Source organism: Schistocerca gregaria, chromosome 4 (assembly GCF_023897955.1).
Source record: "Schistocerca gregaria isolate iqSchGreg1 chromosome 4, iqSchGreg1.2, whole genome shotgun sequence".
In the NCBI taxonomy this organism is placed as follows: domain Eukaryota; kingdom Metazoa; phylum Arthropoda; class Insecta; order Orthoptera; family Acrididae; genus Schistocerca; species Schistocerca gregaria.
In genome coordinates, this window is record NC_064923.1 from 583,530,660 (window position 1) to 583,545,730 (window position 15,071).

Genomic DNA, 15,071 nt, shown 5'->3' on the forward strand with positions numbered 1-15,071 from the left:
TGTTGGGCCTCGAGACGAGAATACTTCGACATTTGGCGGACCTTGGCCTGTTGTTTTGACCAGTCAGCTAGCGCCCAGGTAGCGCTGTCAATCCAATCCCAGGATAACGCGGAGAGTTTCGAAGATATCTTCAGAAGCAATGATAGCAATTTTGTGGACACTATGTGCAGTTCCCGTCTTGTATAACGCACCCTCTCTCTCACTAGGGCAGCACCTGCCCGTCGTTTAATTCTAGCAGCGGCCGCAGATTCAATATGATGTTTAAATTTAGCAAACGTAGGGATAGTTTGCTTGTCACGGCATCTCAATAAAAACTTCATAGTGCACAGCAATCTACCTCTCTTATTACGTAACTTGTCAAACTCACGTATGTCGTTGGCCATCTCCTCTCCGTAGAGGTTCCAGATGTGGCTTTTCATGCTTTCCCGACGGATCTGCTGCAAATACTCTTCTCGGGTTAGCCGCCGGACTGTATTGTGTAACTCGCACAATATTTCGTCGATGCAACTGCTCGACATCATCGAGTGGTTGTAGCTGCTGTTATCACTGCTGCAAGGTGCTACTGATGATAACCGCACGGCGGCGACGGAATTTATCATGCCGGGAGCAGGCAATACGCGTGCGCGGGAAGACTCTCGTAGTTGGAGGAAAGCAGCGCTCCTGGTGCCCCCTGCTGGGAAACCTCAGTTGCGCGTTTCGTCACTTGACGGATAAGAAGTTCTTGTTTCCCAGTGCTGGATTCCAGGCGGCGCTTAGTTGAAAACCTGCATCCCCGCTGATAAGATTGTCCGCTGTACGGATATGTATGGCCTCCTTGACCTTCGGCTTTCTCCGATTTACTCTCAAACCATACTGTGTACTCATTAGACTGTTCATTCCGTTCAGCAGATCATTTAATTCTTCTTTACTTTCACTCAGGATAGCAATGTCATCTGCGAATCGTATCATTGATATCCTTTCACCTTGTATTTTAATTCCACTCCTGAACCTTTCTTTTATTTCCATCATTTCTTCCTCGATGTACAGATTGAAGAGTAGTGGCGAAAGGCTACAGCCTTGTCTTACTCCCTTCTTAATACGAGCACGTCGTTCTTGATCGTCCACTCTTATTATTCCCTCTTGGTTGTTGTATATATTGTATATGACCCGTCTCTCCCTATAGCTTACCCCTACTTTTTTTAGAATCTTTAACAGCTTGCACCATTTTATATTGTCGAACGCTTTTTCCAGGTCGACAAATGCTATGAACGTGTCTTGATTTTTCTTTAGCCTTGCTTCCATTATTAGCGGTAACGTCAGAATTGCCTCTCTCGTGCCTTTACTTTTCCTAAAGCCAAACTGATCGTCACCTAGCGCATTCTCATTTTTTCCCCCATTCTTCTGTATATTATTCTTGTAATCAGCTTCTATGCATGAGCTGTTAAGCTAATTGTGCGATAATTCTCGCACTTGTCAGCTCTTGCCGTCTTCGGAATTGTGTAGATGATGCTTTTCCGGAAGTCAGATGGTATGTCGCCAGACTCATATATTCTACACACCAACGTGAATAGTCGTTTTGTTGCCACTTCGCCTAATGATTTTAGAAATTCTGATGGAATGTTATCTATCCCTTCTGCCTTATTGGACCGTAAGTCCTCCAAAGCGCTTTTAAATTCCGATTCTAATACTGAATCCCCTGTCTCTTCTAAATCGACTCCTGTTTCTTCTTCTATCACATCAGAGACATTTAGATACGTCCATTCCTCTTCAACTGTGTTGCCTACTGCGCTATTCCTTATTGCTGTATCTGTAGCGTTAGAGAACACTAAACATATCTCGTCATTCCTTAGAACTTCCGTATCCCACTTCTTGGCGTATTGATTCTTCCTGACTAATGTCTTGAACTTCAGCCTACTCTTCATCACTACTATATTGTGATCTGAGTCTATATCTGCTCCTGGGTACGCCTTACAATCCAGTATCTTATTTCGGAATCTCTGTCTGACTATGATGTAATCTAATTGAAATCTTCGCGTATCTCCCGGCCTTTTCCAAGTATACCTCCTCCTGTTGTGATTCTTGAAAAGGGTATTCGCTATTACTAGCTGAAAATTGTTACAGAACTCAATTAGTCTTTCTCCTCTTTCATTCCTTGTCCCAAGCCCATATTCTCCTGTAACCTTTTCTTCTACTCCTTCACCTACAACTGCATTCCAGTCGCCCATGACTATTAGATTTCCGCCCCCCTTTACATACTGCATTACCCTTTCAATATCCTCATACACTTTCTCTATCTGTTCATCTTCAGCTTGCGACGTCGGCATGTATACCTTAACTATCGTTGTCGGTGTTGGTCTGCTGTCGATCCTGATGAGAACAACTGTTCACAGTAACACACCCTCCGCCTTACCTTCCTATTCGTATTATATGCGCCCCCAAAAGAAACATGCTTTAAATAATAACTGTTATCCGATAACTGCACAATTGCCATTTTTGGTGGGAGCGCTATGAGCTGTTCCCGTACTTTGCTATTCGTTGTTCTGAAGTACGCGTCTCGGTCTTGTCGCGCTCAATGAAAAATGTGATATGGTTGCTGAACTGTACTTGCTATACCACAGCGGATAAAACTGACTTAAGACTGCATTGTGTTAACACATTCTTCTGCTGAAAGACAACAGAAACTAACACAAGGAAAATAACTTCCCTTTCATGGCTCAAAAATTAGGCAGATCGTGTAGGAAACTACGGATTTTTGTTATAGTTTACTTTTAATATGTTCTTTTACACGAAAATACGTCCTTGTATAGAGATGCGTTCAAAATTAAAATTGAACTGTCGTTTTACGATCTAATAACTTAAATGTGTAGCAGATGAAAGAAACACGTTCGTCATCAATAGGTGAATCTATACGAAAGAGTAAGAATTGAAAATAAAATAGAGATTTCGGTGCACGAACTAATAACTAAATACAGACGAACAAACACAGTACTCTATTTGCTTTTACATAATTTTACAGACTAGTGAGCAAAAATCCGATTTGTTTTATAATCTAATACTTAACGTGTAAAGCATTATGGTCTGTATAGCTAGATGCTGCATAATAAGTGTACACAATACCTTTAATCCATGTAAGGGCTCAACAGTTTTGTACTGCAGCTACTGCTCTCACCATAGCTCCTTCTAACAGTATTGGAAAAGCTTTCACGTATTTATCGACAAAATTGAACTACGTTGTTTATTAACAATTTTTCTTCTGAGCGTACTCGCTGATAACTTATATTTCCGCTAATAATACACATCAGTTGTTATATATTACAGTATCAGTATGACTTGACTGTAAAGAGCCGAGCGGCCTGGGTCATTCGGGTGTTGGTTAGTGTTGTTGGCCGCCATCCGTCACGTCTGCACAAAAACAAGATTTAGTTCCGCGTTCTGCCATCATCAATTGTAAAATAAACAAGTTATACGTAGTTTTTAAATCGAGTGAACGTGCTCTGAGATATAATAGAAATCACATTATAATCATATATTTTTAAAACTAATATGAATAAATAAAGAAACTCACCAGGCAGCAAAGTTAGCATCTGGCTTTGGTGGCAGAAAACTCGTTGATCATATCTTCATAGTTCAGCCGGTTATCAGTTAGGAAGTCGGCTTTGATGTGAAGAACGGGCAAGGTGTTAAATCTCTCCTCAGACATCGTGGACTTAGGTTTGATTTCAGTCTTTTAAGAGCAGATAATGAGCGTTCTGTTGAAAACTTTCTAAGTGCCATACATAGAAATATTCTACGAGCAATGTCAATATTCGTAAGCACGGAGTGTGACCTCAGTTTTCGTAAAAATTTACTCATTTCGACTGGTATATCACTAATCTCAGAAGACTTCAAAAGTTCCGCGAAATGTACAAATTCATTACAGAAGGAAGGCTCTAAATCTGTATCTTATAACACCTGGAGTTTTGTTGCATGTTCAGGAATATCGTTATGTGAACTGTTCTTAAGGTATCTTAAAACTGTGATGGAGTCCAACAGTGTTCTATCACTTTCCTTCCTCCTCACTAATTCGGCGTACAAGTTGTCGAGTACTCGGAGAATTGATTCGATTCTAAACTTGTCCTTTCCAGCCAGAAAAACGTCTTCAGAGTCCGCTTCTTCGGCTTCATGAAGTTTGCGTTTTCGTGATATTTTATAGGTGCATTCATAGTCTGTATTAGTCACAATCTCCATGGATTTATTTTCATAATACTCGAACGTGCCACGAATAGATGCAATAAATCTAACAAGTGATGCATATAATTCGTGCACTGTTTTGGTATCAATACTCACACTTTGCAGTTTCAGATTCATACTATTAAATCCCTATAGTATGTCTTTCCAAACTGTCATCATGAATACCGTTTCTAGTCTGCTGAGTTGATTCAGTAAAACTGAAGCCTCATTTCGCACAAGTGGTTTTTCAAACGTATTAATGACAATATGTGTGAGGCCATTGATGACGCTCTTCCAGTTTTCATATAAACTTACAAACGCTTCCTCTCTTGCTGACCCATTTGGATTTGATAACCTTTTTACCGCTGTGATTCCTGGTTTCATAAAAGAAAGACGTTTATCCCAGCCTAGTGTAGAAGCAGAGCAAAAATTTTAAAGGTTTTCCACTATATTGAAAAATGAACACGATTCCCTACAACAGCTTGCAGCACTAGTGCCGACTAAACTCAGAGAATGTGCTGCACAAGCACATATTGTGCTTTCGGATTTCGTTCTTTAATGGGTGCCTGCAAACCACTCTACGTCCCTGACATATTGCTTACGTTGACCTATGACTGGCCTCTACAGTCAGTAATGTCAATAGAATTTGTAGACAGAGCTTTTAGAACGGCCTCATTTAAGTTTTCGGGTTTGGTAAAAGGTGAAGGAAATGTTCAACAGCTTCACCATTCTCGTTCATATTTCTTAATATGAAAGATAATTGATCAATATGAGAAATGGCCATAGTATAATCTACTATTATAGAGAAATATTTGGCCTGTTTTACTCCACTTGTGATAATTCCTTTCAATCGCTCAGAAAGAAGCTTTATTATTTCATCACAGGTTGTTGAAGGAAGATAACTTGTATGTCCATGCCCTTAATTTCCATATCGTTCAATGTACTCTGCGAGAAAAGTGTCAGATTCGGCTATAAGTTCGAGAGACATCATAAATTGAGCATAGTGTAATGAATGGAATCCTTCAACGTGTCCACATGGGGGTGGTCAACGACTCGTTAGCTTCTTCGCTACTGTAAACACCCTTTTGAACACCCTGTGCCAAAACATTTCTTTCTGTCTCAACTTATGACTAGAAATGGTTCTCTATTGCTGCAAGTGACTTTTTTCTTATTAAGAATGATAACTCAGAATTTTTGTATTCAAGTGAATTCTCATGATGAGATAAAATATTAGAAATATTTTTCCAATCTGCAATACCATTTGTAGCACTCGCGGCCTTACCTCCGAACAATTTACATTGTGCACAGAAAACAACACCTGTACTACAGGAGTATACTAGAAAATCACGCAAAGTTGATTCACCATTTAAAATTTTATGTTCAAATACATTTTTGTTCAAATATCCGGTTTTATCGCCTGTTGATCTTCTTGAATTAGAAAAATCACCATTACAATTCTTACTAATTCCACGTTGTAGGAGAATGTCGATTGTTGATTCATTGACACACTATTCTGCAGGGTCATGACTAGCGAGATTATTTCTTTTTGTAATGTCTGAGTCGGCACTTAGTTCTTCGGGAAACTCGAAATCAAAAACAATTTGCTTTCCTCCATTTTTAACTTGTGTTTCGTCTCTGTTTACCTCTTTTACAACAGCTACAGTGCCAGAGACATCATTAGTATTACTTGAACTCGAAGTCAAGTCAGCAACATCTTTTGTGAAAAATTTATCTACTCTGCCAAATTTTTTAGAACATGGGCTTACCGTTCTTACCTTTCCTTGGATAATTTCCGAAATGTCGCACCACTTGATTTTTCACGTTTGCCTTCTTCACTGTTATTCATTTGTCAACCAACACTCAAAACCAAAAACATTGTAAAAGAAAATAAAGATAGACTGTATCCAGTTCTAATCGTAGTACATCGCACATGAGCACAAAGCTTTTTACTTTAAACACGGCACACGAGGACAAAGATTTTTCCTTTAAACACGGAGCGATGAAGTGACAAATTCGGATTACTCAACGTAACTGTGCGATGAAAGAACGGCTATACAGAATAATTTGATTTCATTGTCGCCTGTTTCTCTGTTGTCAGTGAACAGAAGAAGCATAGCTGCCGGTGTAATTCGTCTCGTAAAAAGAAATGGTTCAAATGGCTCTGAGCACTATGGGACTCAACATCTTAGGTCATAAGTCCCCTAGAACTTAGAACTACTTAAACCTAACTAACCTAAGGACATCACACACACCCATGCCCGAGACAGGATTCGAACCTGCGACCGTAGCAGTCCAGTGGTTCCGGACTGCAGCGCCAGAACCGCAAGGCCACCGCGGCCGGCCGTCTCGTAAAGAAAATAGGACAGTCCCTTTATTGGCTTCTGTTTCCTGCGTCGCCGGAATTTTAGCTGGGACGCAAATACGTTTTCAATATTCTTGACACCGTCTTTCTAATTTAAAAAGCATATAATTTTTGCTGTTTCTTGCAATAAGTTGTCCTGGATCGACTCTTATCCCACTTATTCTTATAACGTTTTATCGGTTTCTGTGCGCAGAGAAGACAGACTACAAAGTTTAAGTAGTCTTGTTGGCAGTTGATGTAGCGTGTTGTCATTTGAGTGAACTCTGCTGTTATACCTACACGCAAGTGCACCTTTTGTTGCCGCATCAAATGAAAGTAACGTTTCCTCGAAGAAAAAACCTTAGTTTGGAAGTTTAATATAAAAGTTGTATTGCCACGTAGTATTCGATTGCACAAAGTGAAATATCTGCAGGCTGCAGCACAATAAATCAGACAAACGAAAGTTTTTATTTTTTTCTTCTTTCTTTGATAAGATAAGAAACTAAGTAAACAAAAAATAAAAATTTTAAGCTGATGTGAAGTGTATTTCATATATTATTAGATATACTGCTTATGTTATTTTCGTATAAACTTACTTTTAAAAATGTAAAACATTCCCAGTATCCACCTGTTTTGTTGAACGGGTGTCATTAAATAAGAGCTCAGATATTGAAGATCACAGAGCTTTCACATTAATTACAGTAATGAAAGGTTGACTTGATATTTCCCCCTAATTTCTACAAGAAATTTAAGTAGAGTCGGGTTTTACATACTGAGTTCTACCCATGTTACAGTTTTTAAGAAACTGCTAATTAGTTTATTACAGTTTTTCAGGGGTTCCGGCATTTTCACGGAGAAAATATGTATGGTAGGGTTAAGTAGAGGCCGACAAGATTCTCGGAATAATAACATTTAAAACACTGTATAGCAGATTGCCGTCCTGACAGCTTACTTCAAACTATTTTGAACAATCATGAAGATTATATCGGACAGAAATCCAATGTTAACTTTCTATTCAGTCACTAAGTAAACTATGTATATCTCCAGGCTTGTATTATCGAATTTTGTTCTTAAGGCTTATTTAAACAGGCAACATGTTTAAGAATATTAAAAATTTTTGTCGTTTGCAGACGTAGTTATTTTAAAACGTAAAAGGTTAAAATGAGCACAGAGCAAAAAATGACGCCCCCTACAGGTGCCGTCCCTAAGCCCGTGTTTAGTGGGTCTATATGTAAATCCGTTACAATTAGAGAAAAGTTCTATGAATCAATCTGCGTTAAGACAAATCCACTAACACAGAACCGCCTTCGTTACTCGTCGCCGCTCGTAAGTGTGGCCAGAGGGGGATATTTTGGGCCTCAATCACCACTGAAATGTTAACGAAGCTAAAGTAAGTGGAGAAGTACTCTTAAAGGTGATTGGAACGTTAGCTTTATTTCAAATTTACAGCGTTTTCAAACTGCCGCTATAGCCAGCGTGGCGTTGTACGCGAGAAGTTACGGCAGCAATGACTCAGCGTTGGCGACAATAATGGCAGCAGCGTGTATACTGAGCCTCAAAAGAGGCAGCGCGAATGGTCAGAAATATATTTGGGTAAGGAGGGAGCGTAACGGATATCCCGGAAGAAGTGAATTGAAAACACTCGAAGAAAGACACACTACATCTCGCGAAAATTTTATTCAAAAATTTCAGACGGCGGATTTTATGACCGGAAGGACATACATTCTTCATCCAACTTACGTATCGATCCATTGAAGATCATGATGACATAATCAAGGAAGTAAAAGCATGCAAAGAGAGGTACATGCAGTCGTGCTTTCTGGAAACTGCCGACGTTTTTGTTATCATCGTGGTGTTTGTTCTTTAAATCTTTATTTTACGTAATGTTATGTGGGTGAGGGGAACAAATAGTGTGCGCAGTATGAAAATCTGTATGTATTTTTTCATTTGCCTTACCACATTAACATTTGTTTCTCTGTACTCAGCAAGCCACAACAAAGCCTGACGCATTGTACTTCAGCCTCTGCGTGAATTTTGCTTTTACCCCTCAACATCTGTCCTGATATATAAAGTCTTATTATTGCTACCGTCACGCGATTTGTATGTTGGGGTGTGAGATATCCTTCCGCTTTTTGTATTCAGAACGTCTTTCGTCACATTCAGTGGCGTTACTGTATGCTCAACTGCTTATTTTTTTACATTACAAATTCCTTTACACAAAATCCACTGCTCCATGTCAACCAGAGTCCGTTCTGGAAGCGCCGTGACTTCGAGATTAATGGATCTGGTGTGATGTGCCCATTTTATCACAATACACATAGTATTTCTTTATGTCCAAATTTTAAACATGGTTGAAGCAGCAGCTGTGGAAAATATTCACGATAAATCATAACAGCCAAACAGCTGCAGGATAAAGATTTATTGAAATCCTTGACCACGGTTTCGGTATATTTAAATATACCTTCATCAGAATCAAACATACACTAAAATCATATTATGCAGTGGAGATCCATAGAACAATCGTGCCAAAGGCGTCGTCAGTAGTTAAAATTAAAATTAAAGCAGTAATGAAACCATTCCCCTTTATCACGCTCAGTTTCATTATAAACTGGTACACTTATCGTTAGATACCGAAGATAGACAGTAGTTGCAAGAATCAGAAAACCTGAACCCTATTGGCAAATTGAGATCCGAATCAGGACCACAGGGCTAAAAAGAAATAGATAAAAAAAGTAAATACATATATTGACCAGAATTTGGCTGCGAAAACGTTCCTGACTTACAAAGGAAGACTTAATTTGTTATTTCTCCCATCCAACATGTACTTCTACATCTAAACTCCTTGAATCATTTAATCAAGGCTACATGTGTGGAAGAGGGTACTTATTGTTGTACCTCATATCGTCTTTTCCTCTCAATCCATTCATGAACGCGACTACATGTACCTCTCTTTGCATGCTTTTACTTCCTTGATTATGTCATCATGATCTTCAGTGGATCGATACGTAAGTTGGATGAAGAATGTATGTCCTTCCGGTCATAAAATCCGCCGTCTGAAATTTTTGAATAAAATTTTCGCGAGATGTAGTGTGCCTTTCTTCGAGTGTTTTCAATTCACTTCTTCCGGGATATCCGTTACGCTCCCTCCTTACCCAAATATATTTCTGACCATTCGCGCTGCCTCTATTCGTACACGCTCTCCAGATATCGGTGTCACCCACCCACTCGCGCATATTCAAGTGTGAGCCACACAAGTGTCTTGTCAGCAGTTTATTTCGTTGACAATCCAGTTTCCAAGAATGCCATCGACAAATAGATGTCTGACGTTTCTCTTTTCTACAATTGCTCACAAGTGATCTTTCCACTTGATATCTCTACACATAGTTACTCCCAAGTATTTGTATGAGAATACTGCTTTTTTCTTGTAATCAGAGGCTTCTACACATTCATGTTTCGTAAAGTGCACAGCTTTACATTTCTCCACATTTAGAGTTAGTTGCCAGTTCGTGCAACATGCAGGCATTTTGTGTAGTTCTAACGGTATACTATTACAATTATTCTTGTCAGACAGAATTTCCTAGTAAACAGCTACGTAATCTGAGAAAAGTCTAAGACTACTGCCAATCTTATCCCTTAAGCCATTAATTTACACGAACAGTAACTGTGCTCTTACGCTCCCCTGTGGCACACCACATATTATTTCCACTTCTGAGGAAGACTCTTCATCCAGAATAAAATTATGCATGGTATCCGTCAAACAATTCTCTTAAAGCTTATTTTCCGTGGCCGGTGTTCAGATGGTTAGAAATCAAACGTATTCTGGAAGTCTACAAACGCTGAATCCATGTTGTTTTCTCTGTCCATACAGCTTAGGATAGACGAGTGAACAGTGCAACTTGAGTTTTTCATCATCGGTATTTTCGGGATCCTTGTAGGCTTCCGAGGAATAGCTCATTTTGTTCCAAGCACATCCTTGTGCTAGAATTCAAAATACATTCTTGCATTCTAATGCAGATCGACGTGAGCGATATAGGGCGGTAGTTATGTGGACCGATTCTAGTTTCCTTTATATAGATGAGTTTGATCACAACGAACCATTCCTTGCTCAAACACCCCTCGAAAGAGGATGGCTAATTCTGTCGCAAATTCTTTGTGTAACCTGTCAGAGATCCTGCTGAGCACAGCAGTTTTATTCCACTTTATAAATTTTACTTCTTTTTCAACACCGGTAGTACTGACTCCAATGTCACTCGTCTTTGTATGAGAATGGCTACTGAACTGAGTCTTTCTTTGTAAACGATCACTACAACATGTAATTTTATAATAAGGTTTTAGTTTTGTTACCTACTGTTTCAGTCCCCGTCTCGTCGGTGAGTGCGTGTACACTCAACTTTTCGCCCCTGACAGCCTTAAACTAGGGCTAAAATTTCTTAGGTTTTTTGGAATGGCCTTCTTAATGCTTTGCCTAGCTGGTTATTGAACGCTTCACGCATTGCCTTTCTGACTGCCACCTTTTTCTAATCAGAGCTTTCCTGTCTTCGGGTTATGGTATTTCACAGAATACGCTGTTTATTTAGAAGTTTTTTATTGATTTTTGTATACCATGTTGGGATTCTACCAACTAGCTCTTTAGGTTCAAACATTCGTAGTATATTCTAACGTGGCTAACCTTTCTGTCCTCGTATCGAGTACGAGTTTGCTGTGAAACACGCTATATTCCAGGAAACAATGGGAAAGCAGCCCTAATTCCATTGCTAAAATGAATGCTTTTATTATTTTCACCATCACTGCGATTTAAAAACGAACTCCTAACTCACAGTGCCCACACAATGAAACACTTACTCACTGAGTAAGTCTAGAGAATAATATGTATAGAAATAATCGTGCAGACTCACTCTACATAATTCTAAGCAGAGTCTAATGCTCTACATTTTCGGTAAGCTTGACGTTTTTGACTTCTGCTCACTTATGAATCTTACAATTTATTAGTTCAATGACCAGAAATAACTTAAATTTTGTATATAAATACATACACTCTCTGTGTATATACATTGTCCTTTCATGTTCTATTACAATTTACTTCATTGCGATAACCATTTGTTGAAAACCACTCTCGAAATCAAATTCTGGCCACAGTTATGCCACTGCGTATTGTATCAAATGTTAATCTATTCGTATTTAGTGGAAAAATACGAGCTTTTATTTGTAAAGGTCTATCTTGAAAGTACTAATTTTTTCATATGAGGGTGCATAGTAAGTGGGAAAGTAGTAGTGAACAGTTACTATGTACCCACATATACAGACTTTTAATTATATGCCTACATCAGAATATTTTACTATCTGAAGAAGGCATTAACCGAAACCAATGACACTGGTTTGTAAAAATAGATGTGTGATCAAGCCTTAGCTTTGCAACTAAAGTGAGACATATGATGGTGGACTCATTAACAGAGTTTATGTGTACAATTGATAAATATGAGGTAACTGCATATCGGACCAGCTAAGTAAACGGAGTGAATGGTTCATCGCAGATATAACCGTTCTTAATAGGACAAACTTATGGGGTGTAAGAGTAGTTTCAGTTGAGCAATTACTATACAACGTACAGGACATTTAAGAAATAAATGTATTACATTCGTACATAAGATAGTAATGATCGAAACTAAAGGTAGAAATTCTGGCCTATGATAGCCATTTGTTTCTTGACACTACTTGACGTTATACTGTAAAGGTGGTTATTACTCATTTTTTCACTCGTCCGGAAACACCTTGCTGACCCCGGAATGCTTTACGTGAGTGGAACGTATCCGTTGTTACGTTTGCCATTTAAGATGGGTATGGAATATACCAGTACCTTTATATAGGCTACTAGTCTGATATCAAAGGGGTTAATGCGAGGGAATAGCGAATGTCAGGCTAATGTACCTGTCCGACTAATCGATCGTTATTAAACGTTTATGTTATACATAGAGAACAAACGGAGAGTTTCCCTGTCGTTCGGGAATATGAATCTGCTCATATGAGTCCATTCTGATAACCTAGCATTCCACTTTGTGTGAATCAACCCCATCGGTAATGGAAACGGGGTTATTCAGCGCTCAGTCTTAGATATCATTCGGAAGAAAATAATATGGTATTCTGATCACTTGCCCCACGAGTTTTGTCTGTCTGTAAGGGATGTATTCGTTTCATTTGGCGTGCAGATTTTTGTAGATCTACAGTGATAATTTCTGTAATGACATTTTGTCACTGTCTTCCAAACACTTTCTTTCATGGCCAGGACAGCAGAATGCAGACGGCAGAATGCAGACAGAAGTCGACCTCAGGTGCTGGGCCATAACAATCCTCCGTTTTAAAAGTAGCGTATGTCAGAGGATCTTCGCAGTTTGCGGCTCGTATCATTGCTAGAATGATTCTCCATTTTTCCCTGGCGCGCTTTTACACCTCTTCTGCCGCCTTACGTGCCCTTAACGCCACCATTCACGCGTTTTACATTGGTCATAACATTTTGGCTTATCAGCGTAGATGTAAATGCAGATGTAAATGTCGTTGTAGATATAGTTGTAGGTGCGTGGTGGAAAACGAGAGTGAAAAGCTGAAGCAGGACAAAAGCACGGAATGCTTCCTGAGCCAATGCTACCTCACTTCAAAAATAAGCTCCAGAGGAGATCTAGGTACGATGTGGAAACTGCAGTGATCAAGACTCAACGTCCACTGTCTTGAGGACGCAAACGTTATCATAGCAAAACCTTTGGACTTACTGGAATATCGCTACAATACACATCAATGAAGATGACAGGGAAAGCCGGCAGCTGTGGCCGACAGTTTCTAGGCACTTCAGTCCGGAACCGCACTGCTGTTACGGTCGCAGGTTCGAATCCTACCTCGGCATGGTTGTGTGTTACGTTTAAGCAGTTCTAAGTCTCGGGGACTGATGACCTCGGATGTCAAGTTCCATAGTGCTTAGAGCCATTTGAACCATTTTCGAGCCATCACTGGGAACCTGATGTCAAATTGGTAGTTGTAGTCGCCTGACTGATTGACATTTCCTAAAAACTGTTTAGGAACGTATAGCAACAGCTCTCTGATCCAGACGAGGTACACCACGTGTGAAGTGTGCTGAACACTGAAGCACGAGCTCTTAGGATGCTACTGTCCCAACTCCTGTCCCGACCAGACTCTCTGTGTTTCGATCTCGCTAGGCTCTTCTGATCAAGGTGTGACGCTGGACCCGCTGCAGTGGTATATTCGCGATAGTCTCCCACTGAAATTGCCACTCCAGTCACTGCCGGACTAGTGACAATCTGTCACAAAGTCCTAACGGTACACAGGATAAACAAAAAATTAACACAGTCGGACTCCACAGCGTAGTTGCTGGCATACTAGCAATATATAACATAGTCAGTCCTTTCAACTTGCTGTAGAAGGCATATGAAAAATAATAGAGCAATGCTAACAGTGTAGTCATTTGTAGCTTGGAACAAGTTTTGGACCGTCGCCTCTAGCTAGGCTATAATAGAAGTTCTTTTCTTATGCAGACCGCCAAAAATTCCTCTCCTGTGCTGACATATTCATCTCAGAGCAGCACTTGCAAACTCCATCTTAAATTATTTGCAGGATAAATTTAGATGCCTGTCTACTTCTCCATTTTTATCCTCCACAGTTCCATCTTGTGTCTTAGCAGATGACTTAGCATCCTGTCCCTTCTTCTTGTTAGTCTTTCCCATATAATTTCTTTCTCTTCGATTCCGCGGGAAACCTCCACCTTCCTTACTTTATGTATCCACCTAGTTTTCAACATTATTCTGTAGCACAACATTTAAAATGCTTCAATTCTTTCTGTTCCAGTTTCCCACAGTCTCTGATTCACTACCACACAGTGCTGTACTATAAAAGTACATTGTCGAAACTCTCTCCCTCATATTTATGTCTGTTTGATACTAGTAGACTTCTCTTGGATATGAATGCCCTTTTTGCCAGTGCTAGTGTGTTTTTTATATCCTCACTGAGCCATCCATCAAGAGTTATTCAGCTGCCTAGGTAGCAGAATTCCTTAACTTTGTCTTCCTCGTGATCCCCAATTCTATGTTAATTTTGTCGCTGTTTCCTATTTTGCTACTTTTGACTTCTTTCTCTTTCTTAGGTTTATTTTCAGTCCATATTCTGCACTCATAAGAGTGTTTATTCCATTCAACAGAACGTGTAATTCTTCTTCACTGCCATTGAGGATAGAAATCTCAACAGTGAACCTTATCACATCGTTTCATCTTGAATTTTAATTCCACTCTTGGACTTCTTTTTTATTTTCGTCATTGCTTCTTTATGCATAGATTGAAGAGTATGGGCGAAAGACTGCCTCCCTTTCTTACGCCATTTCAATCACTTCACGGCTGCTGCCTTTCCCAAAATTACAGCAATTACTCCAGAAAAAGAAGGCTTTTCCAAATGTGAAAATTTGTTCCCAGGTACAACAAGTTCATGTACCAAGAAACAAATATTCTATTAAGGTACAAAAGTGTTGCAGTCGAGAAAAATCTTGCTA